This window comes from Canis aureus, chromosome 8 (genome assembly GCF_053574225.1).
Source record: "Canis aureus isolate CA01 chromosome 8, VMU_Caureus_v.1.0, whole genome shotgun sequence".
Lineage (NCBI taxonomy): Eukaryota > Metazoa > Chordata > Mammalia > Carnivora > Canidae > Canis > Canis aureus.
The window spans coordinates 20,184,602-20,202,910 of NC_135618.1; the positions used below are offsets into that span (position 1 = coordinate 20,184,602).

Below are 18,309 nucleotides of genomic sequence, written 5' to 3' on the forward strand. Positions count from 1 at the left end.
AACTACTCATTCTGAGCCATCACTGATGTCTTGGGTCCTGTGCTCTGAAGACCCAATTGAAGATGAAACTGAACACTGAGTTCCGAGCTTCCTGCTACCTCTGGCCAGACCCAGAGCCACAACGTATATTATACTATAAGACTTACCAGTGATGGAGGAAAGAATACAATACCTTTCCAAAAATATGCTTATTAATTCCTGGTAGAAGACAATAACTTCTTTAAATATGAAAAGTATATATATCTTTTTTTGTAATTTTTATAATCTGAAATTAATATGAAATCTTATCGTCATTAAGGAAAAAAAGAATAAATATAATTCCAATGCCAAATAATAGAAAAGAAAAACATACCACATCATATCAACCAACTAAATGTTTTATAACAATGTATTGGTAAATTACTATCATTATTTAGTATAATGAAGAATTCTCTAATAACACTTGTTTATTCAATCCAAAATTAAAAACCACCAAAATTGACATTAATGCTGCAAAACGTTGTTTTGTTTTGTTTTGTTTCATTTTGCCTGGCCATACTATACTGTGATGCTCACTGGAAATAGAATTTCAAGGGTTAAGAGAAATAAATAGGGTCCAAAGTTTTCTGTGATTCCATAGCCCTTTAATCATAGTGCTCCTGGAATAGAAGAAGAGTGGGGATAGACTCGAACAGCTTCAGGGAACTAGCTACTTTGGAACACTAAACCATAGTCCCCGAGCAAATTCCATTTTAACAATAGCCACAGAGTCCTTTCTAAAGTATTGCCTCATCTTTAATATTTTAAACCCAATGCCTTAAGTGATATACTGGTTATTTTCCTCTCTCTAGATGATTCTTGCTTTGATGAGTTACTTTATGTCTCAGGGTTTCAGCACATGGTCTGCTGGGTATGGCAAAAACATTTCACATTTGCCTGCTGAGATTTCTGTATACTTCTGACAAGCTGTTGGATTTAGGGGTAAAGAAGATTTTCTCTGAATGTGCTTCTTTGTTCTATCTTGGGTTTTAAAATAATTTTCTTATAAATCCTCAACCTTTTTTTCTTATTGAAAGTGAATGAAAAATAAGCAGAAACCTTATTATAGCTTAGTTTTGGCCTAAGCAGTACAATAGAAAAGCTTTGAAAATCCATAATCCTTGTGACTGAAAAGTTCATAGTTTTTGGTTTCTTACAAATTAAAGTTAAATAGACTCAGCTATGTTGTGGAAAAAGTATAACTTAAAATCGTGTTTTCCAAGGTTTGAGCATAGTAGGTGCTTACCAGATTTGCATTAATTACTTTCTTTTGAGGCCATCAGGAGGTTCTTCCTTCTTCTACCCACAGAACCATTATTTTTTTTCCACAGAATTATTATGCCAAAGTCATCCTTGAAACTCTTGCAGAACTGAAATAACCCTGCTTAATGAGCGTCTGATTTCTTTACTTACTATACTATGAAATTGGACTTTCAAACTCATCATTGTATTTCTTTTAGGGAGAGGGGCAGAGGGGAGCATGGGGTGTGACTAGGAACACAGGCTTTGACATTATCTAGACCTGTGTTGGACTAGAGCTCACCCAGATAAATCACTGCACTTCTCTGGGCCTCTGTCTCCTCACCTACAAAATGGAACAAATAATACCCACTCTAAAAATGTCAGTGAGGAAATAAAATTATGTATGTAGAGTAGAACTTGTTTCAATGACTTGCAATATGAAAGCTCAGTAACTGAGCATTGTTATTGTTGCCATTAGTATCCAGTGTCTGAAGTGTCATAGGAGAAAAACAAAAGACTTAAGTGTTAATGTATTTATAAACGTATGTCTTCTGTAAGCATGCTAAGCACTTTATACATATGATATGAAGAACATGCAAACCTGTCATTTTCTAGAGAATATACTGAAGCATTAGATTTCAACATTAAATTATCAAAAATAATTTATTGTATATTCACGTGTTTATGGAACCAGGACTAGCCCTGGGAGGGGAAATGAAAAAAAAAAAAATCCTGAGGCTTTATATAATATAATATCTATTCAGTCCTTCTAAGGTTCTAGGTTAAACAATAGTTTAATTTTTCCTCTGGCTTTTAAATTTTACCCTGTAATACATTTTGCTGTCACCACATGTAATAAGTTATCCATTGGAAAGAGCGAAATGAAGGTCATATCACACTTTTTAATACTATTTTAATGATATTCTATAAATTTGATAATTAAATGAAATGAATCAGCCTAACAACACTAAAAAATCAGAGTAAAGCAAAGTTAAAAAAAAAATCTTCCTAAGATACACATTTCAATGATAAACACTATCTCCACTTACCCTTATAATATTATCTAGAAATTTTAATATACTGACTCTTGGCTACTTCTTTTGTACTTGTAATGAAACTTACTCCATCCCAAATCATTTTTCTTAGAAAAGACTTAATCTTCACGTCTTCCCTTTTACTTGTACCATTCTGCAGCTGCCTTGCTTTTAACTTTTGCCATGTTTTCTCTAGAGCTCTTTGTCTAACACCAACCCAGCTTATCATTGCTTAAAATCTCCCTTAATTTTCTCCCTCACTTAGATAGGCTGGCTTAATTCAATCCTTCCTGATTTTTTCCTTGCAGGACACACAGCAGAAAATAACTGTAGTATTTAAAATTTTTGTCATAACAAGTAAGAAATTACAACTTAATTATTAATATAAGGTTAAATGTATCATCTTGCTATTTGTTTTCTATGTTTCCATTTATTTTTTTTTGTTCCTTTTATCCTCCTCTTCTGCCTTCTTTTGTATTTACTGAACATGGTCTATTATTATAATTTATCTCTCTTTTTTTTTTTTTTTAGCTTATTAGCTGTCTTTTGTCTTCTTATTTTTAGGGTTGCTTTAGGGTTTATAGTGTATTAACATGTCACAGTCTGCCTTCAAGCAATATTTTGGCATTTCACATATAGTGTAAGAAATTTAGGATATATTTCCACCTCTCCCTTCATAGCCTTTGTGCTTTTGCTGCCATCATTTTACTGCTACTTATTTTATAGTCACCATAACATATTATTATGTTTGTATAACAATAATCTCTTAAAGAGATAAAACAATAGGGGAAAAAAACATGTATTTTCCAGGAGAGATATCATTTCTGCCTGCTGTACATTCTTATGTGCCGATCCATATTTCCCAGTCGTATCATTGTCCTTTTGCCTGAAAAACTTCCTTTAATTAGCATTTTTGCAGTGAAGGTCTGCTGGTGATGAATTCTTCCAGCTTTGGTATGTCTAAAAATTATTTATTTTGCCTTTGTTTTTGAAAGATATTTTCACTGGGTATAGAATTCTGGACCATAGTCTTTTTCTCGTTTAAAGATGTTGCTCCAGCATGTTCTCTTTTGCACTGTTTCCAGTGAGAAATCTGCTATAATTTTTGTTTCTTTGGACCTAAATATCTTTTTTCTTTCTCCTTTGGCTCCTTTTTTTGATTTTTCTTTTCATCACTGGGGTTAAGCAGTTTGAATATGATGCTCCTCTATGTAACTTTCTTTTTCTTGCACTTTGGCTTTATTGAGCTTCTTCACTCTGTTGGTTTATATTTTTCATCAAATTTGAAAATTTCTTGGCTGTTGTTTCTTCAAATATTTTTTCTGTTTCTCATTCTCTTCTCCTTCAGAGATTTCAATTACATGAATATTAGACTGCTTGATTGACTCATTTTTAAAAATTCTCTTTTCTCTTTGTTCCATTTAGGATGGTTTCTATTACTATCGTTGAGTTCACTAATTTTTTCTTCTGCAATGCCTGCCTAATCTTCTGTAAGTCCATCCAGTATAATTTTATTTTACATATTATTTCATCTCTAGAAGTTAGAGTTGGGTCTTTTTTGCATCTGTAATGTCTCTATTTCACTTTTTGGTGATGTGGAATACAATTAAAACAATTGTTCTAGTGTCTTTGTCTCCTAATTGTAATTTTGTCAGGTCTGGGTCAGTTTCAATTGGTTACTTTTCTCCCTATTATAGGTTATATCTTCCTGCTTCTCTATATAGCTAGCAATAATGGATTGGGAGTATTGTAAATTTTAACTTTTTGGATGTTAGATATTTTTGTACTTCCATAATATTGTTCTAGGACACAGGCTAAGTTACTTGGAAACAATTTAATCTTTTTTGTGTCCTGCTTATAAGATTGGTAGACAGAAGCAGAGTAGCCCTGAGTTTAGGGCTAATTATGAGCCACTATTGAGGCAAATAGCTTTTATATACTTTACTCTCTAGTCCCCTTTAAGCCTTGAGGATTTCCTGTCTGATTGGTAGGACATGGGTATTATTCCTAACCCTGTTACTTTGAATCCATTTGGGTGATTCTTCCCAGGCCTAAGGCACATGCTTCCTAGCCAAAGGTAAAATTTTCTCCTTTCGTGGCTGTGCTTATGAGTACACAACTGACTTCTTGAGAAGACCCTCTGTAGGTCTCTGGGGTTCTCTATGTTATCTGTCTTCTCTTTAATACTCTTTCCTGTGAACTCTAGCTGCCTTGGGTTCTACCTACCTTCTCAACTCAGAAATTCCTCCATAATCCATCTGAGTTCCCCCTTCCTGTGCTGTCACCTGGAAATTCTCTGAGTATACTGTACATATCAAGCCATTAATGGATCAATAATAATAATTATTATAACTATAATTATAATAACTTTTGAAGTTAGCAACCTTATGAACTTAAAAACTTAGAGAGACTAGGGTGCTCATGATATACAAAAAGACTGGAATCTTGTTCTCCAAGTGGGCATCTGCCTAGGCAGTAGTCTTTTTTTTTTTTCTTTTTTTTTTTGGCAGTAGTCTTTTTGATTGTACATGATCCTGCATGGGCAGGAAAAAAATAATTTGAGGGGTATAGAGAAAAAGGGGTTTGGGGAAGTAGGCATAGCAATAATGCATGAGTTACCCATAGATAACACATATATCAGGAGAGTAGGACTTTAACTATCTTTCTTTTTTTTTTTTTTAAGATTTTACTCATCTATTCATGAGACACACACACACACAGAGGCAGAGACATAAGCAGAGGGAGAAGTAGACTTCCTGCAGTGAGCCCAGTTCAGAACTCGATCCCAGGACCCAGGATCACACCCTAAGCCCAAGGCAGACACTCAACTACTGAGACATCCAGACATCCCGGGACTTTAACCATCTTACTTGTACCCCAGCTAGATGGGAATACTGCTGGTTGAAGTGACCCCAGCAGCAAGAGGCAATGGTGTACACCATTCTCAAGGGTGTCAAGAAAGTAGTTCCTCTGAAGGATACCACAAGGGCCCCTACTGGAACCAGCCGATGGACATCTGTCAGACAGAGGGCACAAATGCCCAGTCAACATTAACTAGAGAAGCAGTGATGTACCACAATCTTGTAATGGGTTCAACTAAATAAAAAGACTGATGGCCTTTATCACTTTTCTGTGCCCTCAAGCCCAAAAGAGCTTGAAAAGGGAGAAGAAAGGAAGAGTAGTAAAAAGGAAGTCCTATCCCCCTGTCCTTGTCCCCTGAGGCACAATCAAGCCAAGGGTGATTGGAGGGAGATAAGAATACAGTTTTTAACTGAAGTTTAACTGTATTTACCTAAATCTGTTGAGAGAGCAATGATTAGAGAAAAAAACACTTCATGTTTATTTCCCAATGACTGCAAACTGCTAGATAAATTGGTTACATTTTTACCCCCAGCACATAAGAACTATTTGCTAACTAATCAATTAATAAACCCTGGTTATTTGGAATTGTAATTTTTAGATGATATAAGTAAATAATGCAAATAAAAATGTCAGGACTAAATCTTAGCCATTAGGCAGCCACCTGGATGCTCCACCATTTATTTTGATCAAAGGAACTCAATCATATGAAACTGGTTCTTGAATATAAAAGCAATTATTTTAAAATTTTCTTTCTACTATCAAATTGAATATTACTTTTGTGTTGTTTTCAATATTTGTTATGAATTTCTCACTTTCTCTACATTAGGAAAAACAAGATGGCTTTACAAAATCTTGTCTGGGGCTAAGGTGATATCTGTGTGATAGTTCTTTGCTGTAAAAAGATAAGTGACCCACCCAAAATAACCCCCACCCTCATTTAGCATCAAATGTTAACCCTAGTGAATTTACACTGTCCCGTGTGATAGGTAGTCTCCTTACCACTAGATGGCCTGATCCTCTCAAAAAAAGAATAAGAGCAATTTAATATTGGAGATTCTGACACTAATTGCCTTGTAAGGAAAGAGAACTAAGTTCAAGTGTATGAGACTGACATATTTTTATTTTAATAAATAAGCTTTAGTTGACTTTTCTTGATATTATTTAAAAGATTATTCCGACTTCTACTAATATATTTTAATTAATAACTCTCCATTTCATCTTTTTCCCATGCCATTTTTTTCCTATTGCCATTTAAAATTCTCGGAATATCTTGCTATGGTAATCATTAGGAATAAACTAATTCCCATTATCACACATTTTTTTCCAAACCACATAATTATAGTTTCATCATCAGAAAGATGATGTCTTTCATTTGTCTTTGAAGCATTTCATGGGGGGGGGGGTGTGTGGCTGGGGGAAGGAAGGAAGCTTCACAGTTATAAAAAATAAAAAGTCCATTGCTCTTCCATAAAAATCCTTTGGAGTTAATAAAGAATTAAAATTCTTTAATAAATAAATACTTAAGATATAATTTTATCTCCTTTTACATTCATAGAACTTGCAATTATTCGGGGCTGAGCATTAAGTCTGTAGCTAATTTGAAGACCTCAAATCCCTGTTCCCCTCTTAGGTGCAAGTTGCCTTTAGGTTATTTCCCTGCTCATTAGTACCTCGACCACAGGATGGACAAGGAAAACAAAAGCTCTGCTCTTTTCGAAATGCACTCCTGGAATATAAATGACTGGGGCTGCAATAACTCATGTCCTTTATTTAGAAAGGAAATAGATAGAAAAGAATTAAAGATGAGATGTGTCAGGCACAGCTTTCTGTACCAAGCCCCACAGGCATAGCAAGGCTGAGACAAGTCCAGCTTTTAAAAGGTAGGAATATAAGATCTCTTGTTCAGGTTCTTGGAATTTTCCTCCATTCATATTTGTGAGCATGATTAAAAATACCTCACCTTTGGTGCTTTCCATGACCATGCCATTTTGTAAGCCCAGAAAGGTGGCACCACCTGGCACCACACAGACAATATACATGTTTCTATGAAAACCCCACTTTATTGTATATTCATGTGCAGATCGAGTATTTCTTAGCTTTGCTGAGACTCCAGAAATTGAGTCCTGAAGGGATGCCAACGTTAGAGCTAAGACAGATGACCAAAATCAGGGTTCTAATCCCTGGGGATAGTAATGCCCTGGGGATACTTTACCATGGAAAGTTAAGGCTACCATGGCTGCATTCAAATAGTAAAGTTCAGACTTACTGAAATATTTCCAATTAATCTATGAACCACAAAATATGTAAGATAATAGCAATTGCTTTCCAGAGTTATTAGAGGATGTTATTATTATTAGATGATTACAAATGTGAATAATGTACTTAACACAAAACCTAGTATATTAATAGATGCTCAAAAAACAATTGCTATTGTCATTAAATTAAATATAATAAAATACAGTCAGTATGACAATAATCTTCATTATGCAGTCATTTATAGTACCTACCAACAAATTTATATTATTATTAGATAATTTAGAAAGTATCTCAGAACCAGGCAGTATCTGAGGGTCCTTGGCTCCCACATCCAGCCAGTTACCATTACCCACTACAGCTCTGAATGCACCCAACAGTCCTATATAAGCTAGCATGAAATGGCCCCATACAAAGCCCCTTAGAATTTCTTCAAAACTTATCTGCCCTCTCTTGACCTTCTGTGTCTTTTTAGGTCCCTTTCATATCTTGATTCCACACCTTCCATTATCCCCATGACTTTGGTCATTTACCCTAGCTCTAACCTTGGCATCCCTTCAGGACACAACTTCTGGAATCTAAGCAAAGATAAGAAATACCCAATCTGCCACTTTCACCCCTGTGGGAGGCTGATGGCTGAGGAAGTTCTGGCAATTCGACTTTACTGATTCTGATGAAAGTAGCAGACATATTTCAAACTAGCTTCTGCAAAAGAATTTATTGGTAATGATTCTGACTCCCAATTCCAGTGTGGAAGTGGGGAGTCCCCACACCACCTAGCAGTTCCCTCATAGCAACTGGGTGGTCCTACCATTCAATTCATTTCTGACACTATCCACCTGAAGATAGCCTCAGATCCTACAGGTTAAGGGGTCAGTCCGACAGGACTATCCCCCTCCACCACCTTTCAGAGGCCAGTCACAAGCCCTGATTATCACTTGTGCTTCTGAACAACTGGCTGTAGATTGGAGGGTCTAATGCCCCACTTTTCTTGGTTTCAATTAACTTGTTAGAATGGCTCACAGAACTAGGAGAAACAGTTGACTTACTAGATCATCTGTTGTAGTGTGAAACTGAGTAACTCTTTTAAGATGGAGTCAGAAGGCCAGAAGGGGGAGCTCTCATGCCCCATCACTTGTGATCAGTTGCAGGCTCAAACAGGGAGGAGAGTACTTTGCATTCCCAACACGGAAAAGGCTACTTTGCTGCTCCATCTGGAAGAGGAAATAAATTCTCCTTGTTTGTCTATAAGCTCAGCCTATAAGAAAATGGTACAACTCGGTAAGTGAGGAAACTGTTACCACCCTGAACTCTCACTTTCCCACAACAGACTTTCAAAGCAGCTTCTCCTAATTTCTTCCTTTTCTCTGCAAAGTAACATTCCTCACTTTGATTATTGGACTTGACAATGGTTTGACAGAGCTTGTGTGTCAGAATTGAAATTCCTCTGCTCTTCCTAAATAAACCCTTTTGCTGGTAAGAATAGCTTTTTACTTATAAGTTCAACATTATGAAAGGACTTCAGGATATAATTTAGAAGAGCCAGATGGCTGAGATATATAGGACAAAGTATAACAGGGGGCACAGAACTTCCATGACCTCTCTGAGGGCACCATTCTCTCTGAATCTCCACATGTTCACCAACCTGGGAGCTCTCTGAAACCTATTCTTTTGAGTTTTATGGAGGCTTCATTTCATAGACATGACTGATTAAATCAGTGGCCATTGGGGCCTGATTCAATCACTAGCCCCAACCCCTCCTTGTAGGTGGGAGGAGGAGGAAATGAAAGTTCTAACCCTCTAATCACATTGTTAGTTCTCCTGGCAACCAGGCCCCATCCTTAGGTGGGTTCCAAAAGTGCTGCCCTCAATGTATTTATTTTTATGTAGGCAACAGAGTTTTCAAATGAATACCATCTTTGTTCATGGGAAGATTTCAAACTTACCAGATGTCTCAATGCAAATTGCAAATTCCCAGGAAAGGATATGATTGGCCCAGTTAAGGTCAAGTGTCCACCTTGGTGCCATCAGCTATGGACAAGAAACAGACTCATGTAATGCAAATATAGCAATCCAAGGTCCACTTTTATGTTCTCAGAAAAGAGATGTGTCATCAGATACCCTGAATGGTGTCTTCTACATGGTATATTTCCCATTTCCCCCTTATTTTCCATTATCATTGCCACCGTTCCTGCACGTTCAAGATAGTAGACCTGCCCATTCACTGATCCCCAATACTTTCCTATTCTATCTTTTCCACCTCTGACTTCTTTCATTTACTTTCACCTCTCTTGTTTTAACTTCTTGGTTCATACCTCAGTTTTTATTTCTGCTCCTGGTCTGTTCCTGATTTTGTGTCCCATGACCACTTACTTGGCACATTGAACTTCAACTTTTCTTTATGATTTGTAACTTGACTTAATTCTTTTGACCCAGAAAATCCACTGACTTCTTCAGATGAAGAGTCCTGTTATGATCCAGAACGCCACTCCCTGGTCCTTTGCCCATTTCAGCAATGGTCCCATGATGTAAGGGAGAAAGAGAACACAAGCCTATTACCACTTCTAAATGAATATAATATTCCTAGAACATTCCTTTGATCATATCATTCCTTGCCTCAAAAGTTCTTCCATGATTATTTAGCCTGATAGTCAAAAGTCTTTCAGAGTTAGGTGCCAAACTACTTTCCCAACCTTTTCTCTCCTTATTTCTTTACATGAAGGTTCTAACCCATGCACATTTCCTAAATGCCTTACACAGAATTGCATCGTGAGTCTATGGTATACCTGGCACATGGGGCTCAATGTGAATAAATGCAGTGAATATTGGTCTTGCATAATTTGACTTATTTGGTCCTGAATAGTTTTTAGCATATAACTATATGGGAGATGTGAGAAATTACACTGAATTGGTACTGATAGTATGAAATATACTGGTTTTGACATTTTTCTTTTCTTTCTTTTCCTTTTTTTTTTTTTTTTTTTTGGTGGGGGGGGGCGGTTTGACTTTTAAACCAAACTTCTGGCGACAGCTTATTTCCTATTTGTCTTTTTTTTTTTTTTTCATAAAAATAGAGTGTAGAATAGGAAAGGAAAATATCCTAGCTATTTGCATATGCTAGTTGTTTGAATTCCAAGATAAACAAAAACTTACTGTATTCCTAAATCTGTCCTTAACTAAATGCCAGGAACTTGAGCTGTATTGTGAAGCCATCTGTAATTTTCTGCCCCTAGGATCTTTTGGCCTCTGGACAATACTGTTGCTTATCCTTTTTATCACCCTTAGCCAAGTAAAATGAGACAAAGCCTGTTTTGTATGCAATAAGAGCAACCACTTCAAGTTAAATTCTTTAGAGTCTATTCTCACATTATTTTGTGTCACAGATATAAATACTTTGACCTTCACTCTCTAAAATCTGCCTTTTAGAGGTCTTAGTGAATCACAAACTCTAAAAAATGATTTAAGTATTAACATTTTTTGCAAAAAAAAAAAAAAAAAAACAAACCATTTTTTGCTAATGTATGAAGACGCTGTATTGTCAAAGAGATGTTTTACTATTAAACAGACTGCCTGTTTAGGCTCACCACATAAACCAAGCTTTAGTGTGGCTATCAATAAATATTTGTCAAATGAATGAATAAATGAATGAAAATATAAAATAAGAGAATTGTGCATTTCTGGTCAATGGAAGCTACATTGTAGTTGTTTTTAAGATTTATTTATTTATTTGAGAGAGAGAGAGAGAGAATGAGGGAAGGGGCAGAGGGAAAGGGAAGGAGAGAATCCCAAGCAAATTTCCCAATGAGCTCAGAGCCCCATGTAGGGGCTCGATCCCAGGATCCTGAGGTCATGACCTGAGTCAAAATCAAGAGTCAGCCACTTAACTGACTGAGCCACCCAGGTGCCCCAATGGCAGCTACATAAAATGGAGTTAAATAAGAGTCAATTAATTTTTAAAGGAACTAGAAAATAAAATATCTAATAGAGTTAACTAAATTCATTTTATTTTCTTCATTCCATAGCTTTCTCCTCTTTGCTTTAAAAATGAAAATTGTATTTTAAAAATTTTGATCTTAACAATTTTCAGCATTTACATTACCATAAAAATGTAAATGCTAGTTACTGCTTCTGTACTGGATTTTTAAAATGCCTTTTATCGTGGCACATTGATCTTTAAATTATTGTATTTAATTTGATAATCCTGTGTGCAAAGGGGTATTGAGGCAAGGTAGGCATGTGTCTTAGCCTGAGTTCCTAAAATTGATGCTGTGATAACTTTTGGATGAAGGTTTCTTGGGTTTGTTTTTTAGCCCATTTTATTAAAGGAACACTCAACCTTTGTTTTTTAAAAATCATAATGAAAGTCTCTTCAAAAAGTTTTTTAAATTCTAGAAAGTTTTTATTACATATGAGGCTCATTCATGAAAGCTATGATTCCAATAACTTCACTTAAAATATTAGAAATCATATTGCCAATTATTTTAATTTATGATATATTTTTGAGCTCTTTTAATATATCTGCTAATACTAATAGCCTGCTAATAGACTGAAAGGGCAATGTAGACACATGCAGCCAGGAGCCCAAGAGAACTTGGCCTACCTACCTCACCCACACAGAGTAGGGGAAGGACTTTCAGTATCAGGCCATGCAGGAGCAACAGGAGGCTGAGAACATGGCCCAGAGGGGCATCAGCATGGTTGCCAGCCCTGTGCCCATGAACTTTAAGGACCTCATTGAGACCAAGACCAAGGAGCACAACACAGTTTTCACTCCAGTCATCGGGAAGCAACACAGAGGGAAGCAGCTCTACACCTTTGTGTTATCGTCATCTACATGGACCAGGTGGGTGGTATTTGTCCAGGGCAAGAAGACCTGGGTGCCCATCTCCCTGCAGAGCCTGATTGACATGGCCAAGTAGAGTGGACAGACTGCAGCACACTAGACGCTTGCATTGAAGAGGGGACATGGTTATAAATAAATGGTATCTTAACCCAAAAACAAAAAAAATTAGATTGAATATCAGATATTATGTTGGAGCTTTTACTTAAATTATCTCACTGAATCCTCAAAATCACCCTATTTGTTCCTATTATGCAGGTTAACACACAAGAATTGGGAAACAAAGTTCTCAAGATCACAACTAACAAATGACAGGGCCAGGATTTGAAACCAGATTTGTCTGATGATAAAGCCTTTGGTCTTCAAATCTGCAACATTAGGGTGAGATCCTCCTATGAGTAACACAGTATCGTTTGGGGGCATTTCAGAAAGGCAAAGTATTGAGGCAGACCTTTCCTCTGGCATACCTTCAGGTCTTCAGTACAGGTTAGTATTTGCCTGCTTACTCAGAGACAAATGGAAACTGTACAACAGGAAAATGAATTAGTAGCTATTGCATTTTAGGGTTAGTACACTGCAGTAGCTACTATATCCTGGTATGCCAGACCCTTGTCCTTTGGAAAATGGGTTAAAAGCAGCTGTCCTTAATTATAGAAAAAAAAGGATGAAAGAGAATGTGAAAATGGAGAGCTGCTTTAAATTGTATGTGAGGATGAGAGGATGACTGTTTAAGGAGAAATAAAGGGATCCTCTCCTCCCTGAGAGGAGAAAAGATCTCTGACCCTACTGCTCATGGAAGCATCTGGATTTTCCTCTTTACCTGGTCCTGCTTGAATCTGACATCTCTGGGAATTTTTCAAAGTTAACTTGTTCCCAAATGGAATGCAAAGAAACAGCATGCTTTTATATTCCTGTTTGCTGGTTTAAGCCAAGAAGGATGCTTCCTGGTAGCAGTGGGAGTTGGGTATATGGGTGAGTGCAATGCGTGGTCCCTTAATTTTATTAAAGTTCCATCCCACAGACTGAGGTTGTTAGATGTCATTCTAAGTGCATGTTTAATATTTCTCAGTTGTGAACTTTGACCTTAGTTTAATCTAGACAGGCCATATGTAGCTACTCACTTTTAAGCACTGACACCAGCATTCCTCTTGTGTCAGTGTTTCAGGTCAGACTCCTTGGGCATCAAATATTCCCAGAAACAGTCTAGCATTTCCAAATATTTTTTTAAAGACATTACGGATGGCTCTTGGAAAGAAAGACCATAGTAACATGCTAAAGTACAATCTCTAAAGCCGAGAAATGCAATAGCTTTTTTTTTTAAGTTTTTACTTAAATTCCAGTTAGTTAACATATGGTGTAACGTTAGTTTCAGGTGTATGGTTTAGTGATTCAACACTTCTGTGAAACACCTGGTGCTCTTATCACACGTTTACTCCTTAGTCTCCATCACCTATTTCACCCTTCCCCTCACCCACCTCCCCTCTCTGGTAACCATGAGTTTGTTCACTATAGCTAACTCTGAGACCACAACAGCTTTTTAAATGGTATTTTGCAACACTCTGATCCAGTTTTCCCCACATGTTAAGTTACACAGATTTGTGTTTCACATACACTCACTCTCTCTCTCAACCTCTTTCTTCTGGGAGTAATTATGCCTGTGGTTCCTCAGCTCGCTCTCATTCCAACCCTATTACTATGCTGAAACTGCTTAAGTTCACCAGAATACTTTATATTGCTAAATTCCAATATCTTTTCAGTTCTTTTGTTGTTGTTAATCTAATTAAGTTCCCCACCCTCCTTATTTATATAGCAAAAGATAAAGAAATATAGTCCAAATTAAGTGTTCCCTCCCACCCACCCATGAGGGATAGATGAAGCATGATACAGAGGTTTTTTCCAGGACTCCTCAAAGTCCCTAATAGGACATGCTGCTGTCAGTGACCATGTCCATACCAGGTGGAAACTCACTAAATCCAAAACACTTAGCAATGCCAAGCCATTTTATACTTGGAACTTACATCACTATTCAAAGCACCTACATGCTTTTCTTTAAATAGTTTCTGGTTTTGGTTTCCATGTGAGCACACTCCTGATTTTCTTTCAGCTTTTCTTGGCGATTCTTTCTTAGTAACTTACGTCAGCTTCTCATCCTCTACCCAACAATTAAATGTTGGTGCTCCTCAGAATTCTGTCCTAGGTCCTCCACTCTTTGTTCTACTTTTCCCTGAGAAAATAACATCCATTCCCATGACTTCAGTTATCTATACACTGATAAATCCCAAATTTATACCTCTGGCACAGATCACACTTCTGAGTAACAGATCTGAATAGGTCATTGCCTACAAGACCTTTCAAATTGAATGTCTCAGGGGCATTCCCAAATCATCCAATATGTCAAAGACTGAACTCAGGATCTAGTGTTCCTTCCCTCAGCATGTGGCTCCATTATTCATCCAGTTACTCAAGTCATAAACCTCAGGGTCATCTTTGACTCCTACTTTCCCCTCATTCCTCACATCCAATCAATCAGTTTATTAGATATGATATACCATTGTCATTATCCAATGGAGAGAGCACCCCTGACTACAGATGCAAGCATCCTAATCCTTGGGATGGGTGTATCTCCTTTATGGATCATCTATTACTGAACACTGAGCTGAAGAAGACCACATCTGTGACAAAAAAAAAAAAAAATCCCTCCTTGCCTCCAGTGATGGTAATTTCCTGCCAGCTGGCCCAGCAATAATACCAGCTGCATGTTATGTGCAGTTCTTGGCACTAATACCAACTCCATCCATTTCCCTCTCACAGATGTATGACATATGAAACTCTCCTTACTCTAATCCTTATTCAGATTTCATATTCTAAGCAAGTATTTCAGTCTTTGGGACAGTTTTAATATAGAGATGTCCTGGCTTTCTCCATCAGCCTTTGTGGGCTGATTAATGTGAGCCACTAATGACAAATAGATCTATGTTGTAAGTGTTGATAAAATCCAGTTTCTAAATCTACAGAGCTGAGAGCCAGATCATAGGCTGTGGTAAATTCACCAAGATAATCCATCCTGTGGGGCCTCTTGAAAGGTAGCCAATTGATCTTGCCTGGAGATACCCATGTGCTTTCCATTTGACATGTCTCTGAGGTCTTCTTGGGAAGATGCCTAAAGCCCATGAAACATTAGTTGAAAAAAAAAATACAAAACTTCTTGACTTAGTATAAGACATGCACAGACTTCCTTTAGTGATGGGGATTATTTACAAAAATATGCTGAAATCTGGGATAGCAAAGGGAGCTGCTTCACCAGCCATTTAGAGCACCTGGATCTGGTGTTCTTCCTAGACTATAAAATATAGTGGCTATCCAGAGAATTGAGAATGTGGTATTCCTCATAATAATAACCTGAATATAAATGCCTTTGTTGGGGGACCTGGGTAGCTCAGTCGGTTAAGCATCTGACTCTTAATTTCGACTCAGGTCATGATCTCAGGATCATGAGATAGAGCCCCGTGCTGGGCATGGAGCCTGCTTAAGGTTCTCTCTCTCTCCCTCTTCCTCTGCCCATCCTCCACCCCTCTCCACCCCCTGCCCCCATGCACACACTCTCTCTCTTTCTCTAAAAGAACAAAAGAGAGAAAGAAGGAAAATGCCTTTATTCATCTAAAATCTTGTATTTCCCCCAAAAAAGGAATAACTACCCTATGAAACATGCCTTCGGAGTCAGTTTTGTAACAAGTCACCTCAGAGATGACCCAGACCAAATACAGTAACCTCTGGACATGCAGTGCCTATCCAGTCCAGGCCACCATGGCTAGGACACCAATTTGGGCTCACTGAAAGCATCCTGCTAGAATCATTGCAGTTTACATAGGAAAGAATTAGCCATTCTCCACGTGTAACAGGAATCTGAAGGCTTCAAGGACTCCTCCAGTGGCTCATCCAGCAGAGAATACAAACTGCTTTAGGAATTTAGAAAGATGAGAAGCAATGAGGCCAAAATAGACAGAGGTTTCACCCTTCCCCAATTGCATGAGTTGAGGAGGTAGGGCACTCTAAGTGAGGACAAGGCTTGAAAGCATCAGTGAGCTTTAAAGAGACCAGGCTGCAGAAGGCAGTGTGCAAATCAGGCCCCAGTTAGGAATGCAATTCAGCTGGGTTGGTACCAAACTGTGCAGTGCTTTGAGAGCCAGGAAGAGTGCAACCTGGAAAGAGACCAAGAATCAGAAAGACCAGCCTGGTGACTATTGTAATAACCAGGGCCTGAGGATGTAAACTAAATTGATTGCTATAAGAAAAAGGCATTCTGAAAGGAAAATGGTGTAGTAGAAAATAACCCAATCTCCAATTATAACCAACTGTCATGCCAAAGACATCGTGCAGACCCAGCATCACAAATATCTTGGTGGGGTCCATAAAACATATTCATAAACACCCTCCTTGGTTTCATTTCATCACACAAGCCTTGATTCTGGAACATGTTGCTGTTCCCTAAAGGAGTATAGGAGCTACAGAACTTTTTGGAAAAGAAAGATTTCTGAGCTTCTGGAAAATTATTAGCCCATAGGGCAAGGAAATTATCCTGGCTCTTCCTCTCTCTTTGTCTTTCATATCTTCTTCCTTGAAGATACCAAGCCCTGCAGATCCCAAGTCTTACTTGCATCTGTTCCCTTTACTCCACCTCCACTGCTTCTGTTTTCATTGCTACATTTGGGTTCCTACCCATAGACATCTAGAAAGCTATCCATCTTCCAGTCTTGCCCCTTTCCAATCCATTCACCATACTTCTATTAATGAACTGATGATCTTTGTAAAACACAAGTCTTATTATGTCAATTCCCACTTCAAAACACTCAGTAATTTCCCACTAAATGTATTTAGGAGGAAGTTTAGTCTCTTTATCTTAACATACAAGGGTTAGCACAACTTGGCCCAGATGTTGTAGGCAAATGTATTTTGTTTGGCAACATAGTATTTTAAAACATTTGGGAAAATTCACATAAAAATCTATATGTTAGCCTTCTCTCAAAAAAAAAAAAATCTGACAACATTTGGGTCTTCACAGTGGCATCATAAGGCTACAGTAAGGAAGAATTGCCCATTTGGACGCTGTACTCTGGTTTGTCACAGGCTCTACTCTCCCAATTATATTTTACGGGCCCGTTTTACCCACTGACCTCATCTCCTTAGCTGCTACAACTGTTTTTATTTGTGACCTGTGGATACCCTCATATCATTCCCTATTACTTCTTTCCACATATACTTAATTTACTGAACCATTTGCAGTTCCTGCGGTAGGTACTATAGCTTCAGGATTGTGTGATCTTATAAATATTGTTCCCGCCCTTTAGAACATTCTGCTTTTCCCCTAACCCATCCTTTACCTGTCTAACAACTTTTCCTTCAAGACTCAGTAGAAGGGCTCCATCTCTAACTTTCCCTTAGTTTCCAGGTTCATTACTTTGCCCCTTCTCTGTAATTTTTAGCTTTATAATCTGATTTTTATTGCCCCCCTCCATACCCTATGTCTGCCCATTCACAGTACCTATTGTACTGTGTTATAGATAATGATTAACATATTTTCCATGCTAGATGATAAATCCTTGATGGATTTGCGTTTCTATTGCTTAGCATGAGGTCTGCTATTTAAGAAGAGCCGAATAAATATTTGTTAAGTGAATGCTGTTAAAAAAAAAAGTTTGTTTAGAGGTAATAGGCAAAACTAGGCCATAAAAAGGACAGGGGGGAGGGAGCTTTGAAGAACAGCAGGTAAGACTAAGAAGCCAGAAAACTTTGGGTTTTATTATCAAGAACAGTTGTGAGGATTCAAGATAAGGCTTGGAAAAGTACCTTACAGAGTGTTTGGCACTTTGTAGGTATTTTATAGGCATTTTATTAGGGATTCAGAAAAGATGACTTGTATTGCTGTTGCCATTATGTTGTCATTATGATTAGAGCCAATCATCACACAGACTGTCACATAATCTTCCTTCTACTAGCTTTTTACAAGCACTATGCTTTACCATTTCTTTGCCAATGTTTACCTCATTCTAAATAATTCAACCA

The 18,309-nt window shown here is 37.5% G+C and overlaps 1 protein-coding gene across 10 annotated transcripts in view; it reads right to left on the reverse strand.

The window, feature by feature from the left end:
• The window catches only part of HFM1 (helicase for meiosis 1), a 139,904-nt gene extending 130,019 nt beyond the window's left edge, over positions 1–9,885 (reverse strand). For 8 of the 10 annotated variants that reach the window (XR_013384335.1, XR_013384334.1, XR_013384333.1 and 5 more), the window contains exons 1-2: positions 9,055–9,181; positions 8,459–8,667 (exon numbers count right to left, since the gene is read on the reverse strand). The gene's annotated coding sequence lies outside the window, so the exon portion shown is untranslated. Of the gene's footprint in view, positions 1–8,458; positions 8,668–9,054; positions 9,182–9,355; positions 9,441–9,782 lie in introns of those variants that run through there. The other 2 variants (XM_077905386.1, XM_077905387.1) reach the window with 2 other exon arrangements.
• Between the last annotated feature and the right edge of the window lie 8,424 nt (positions 9,886–18,309).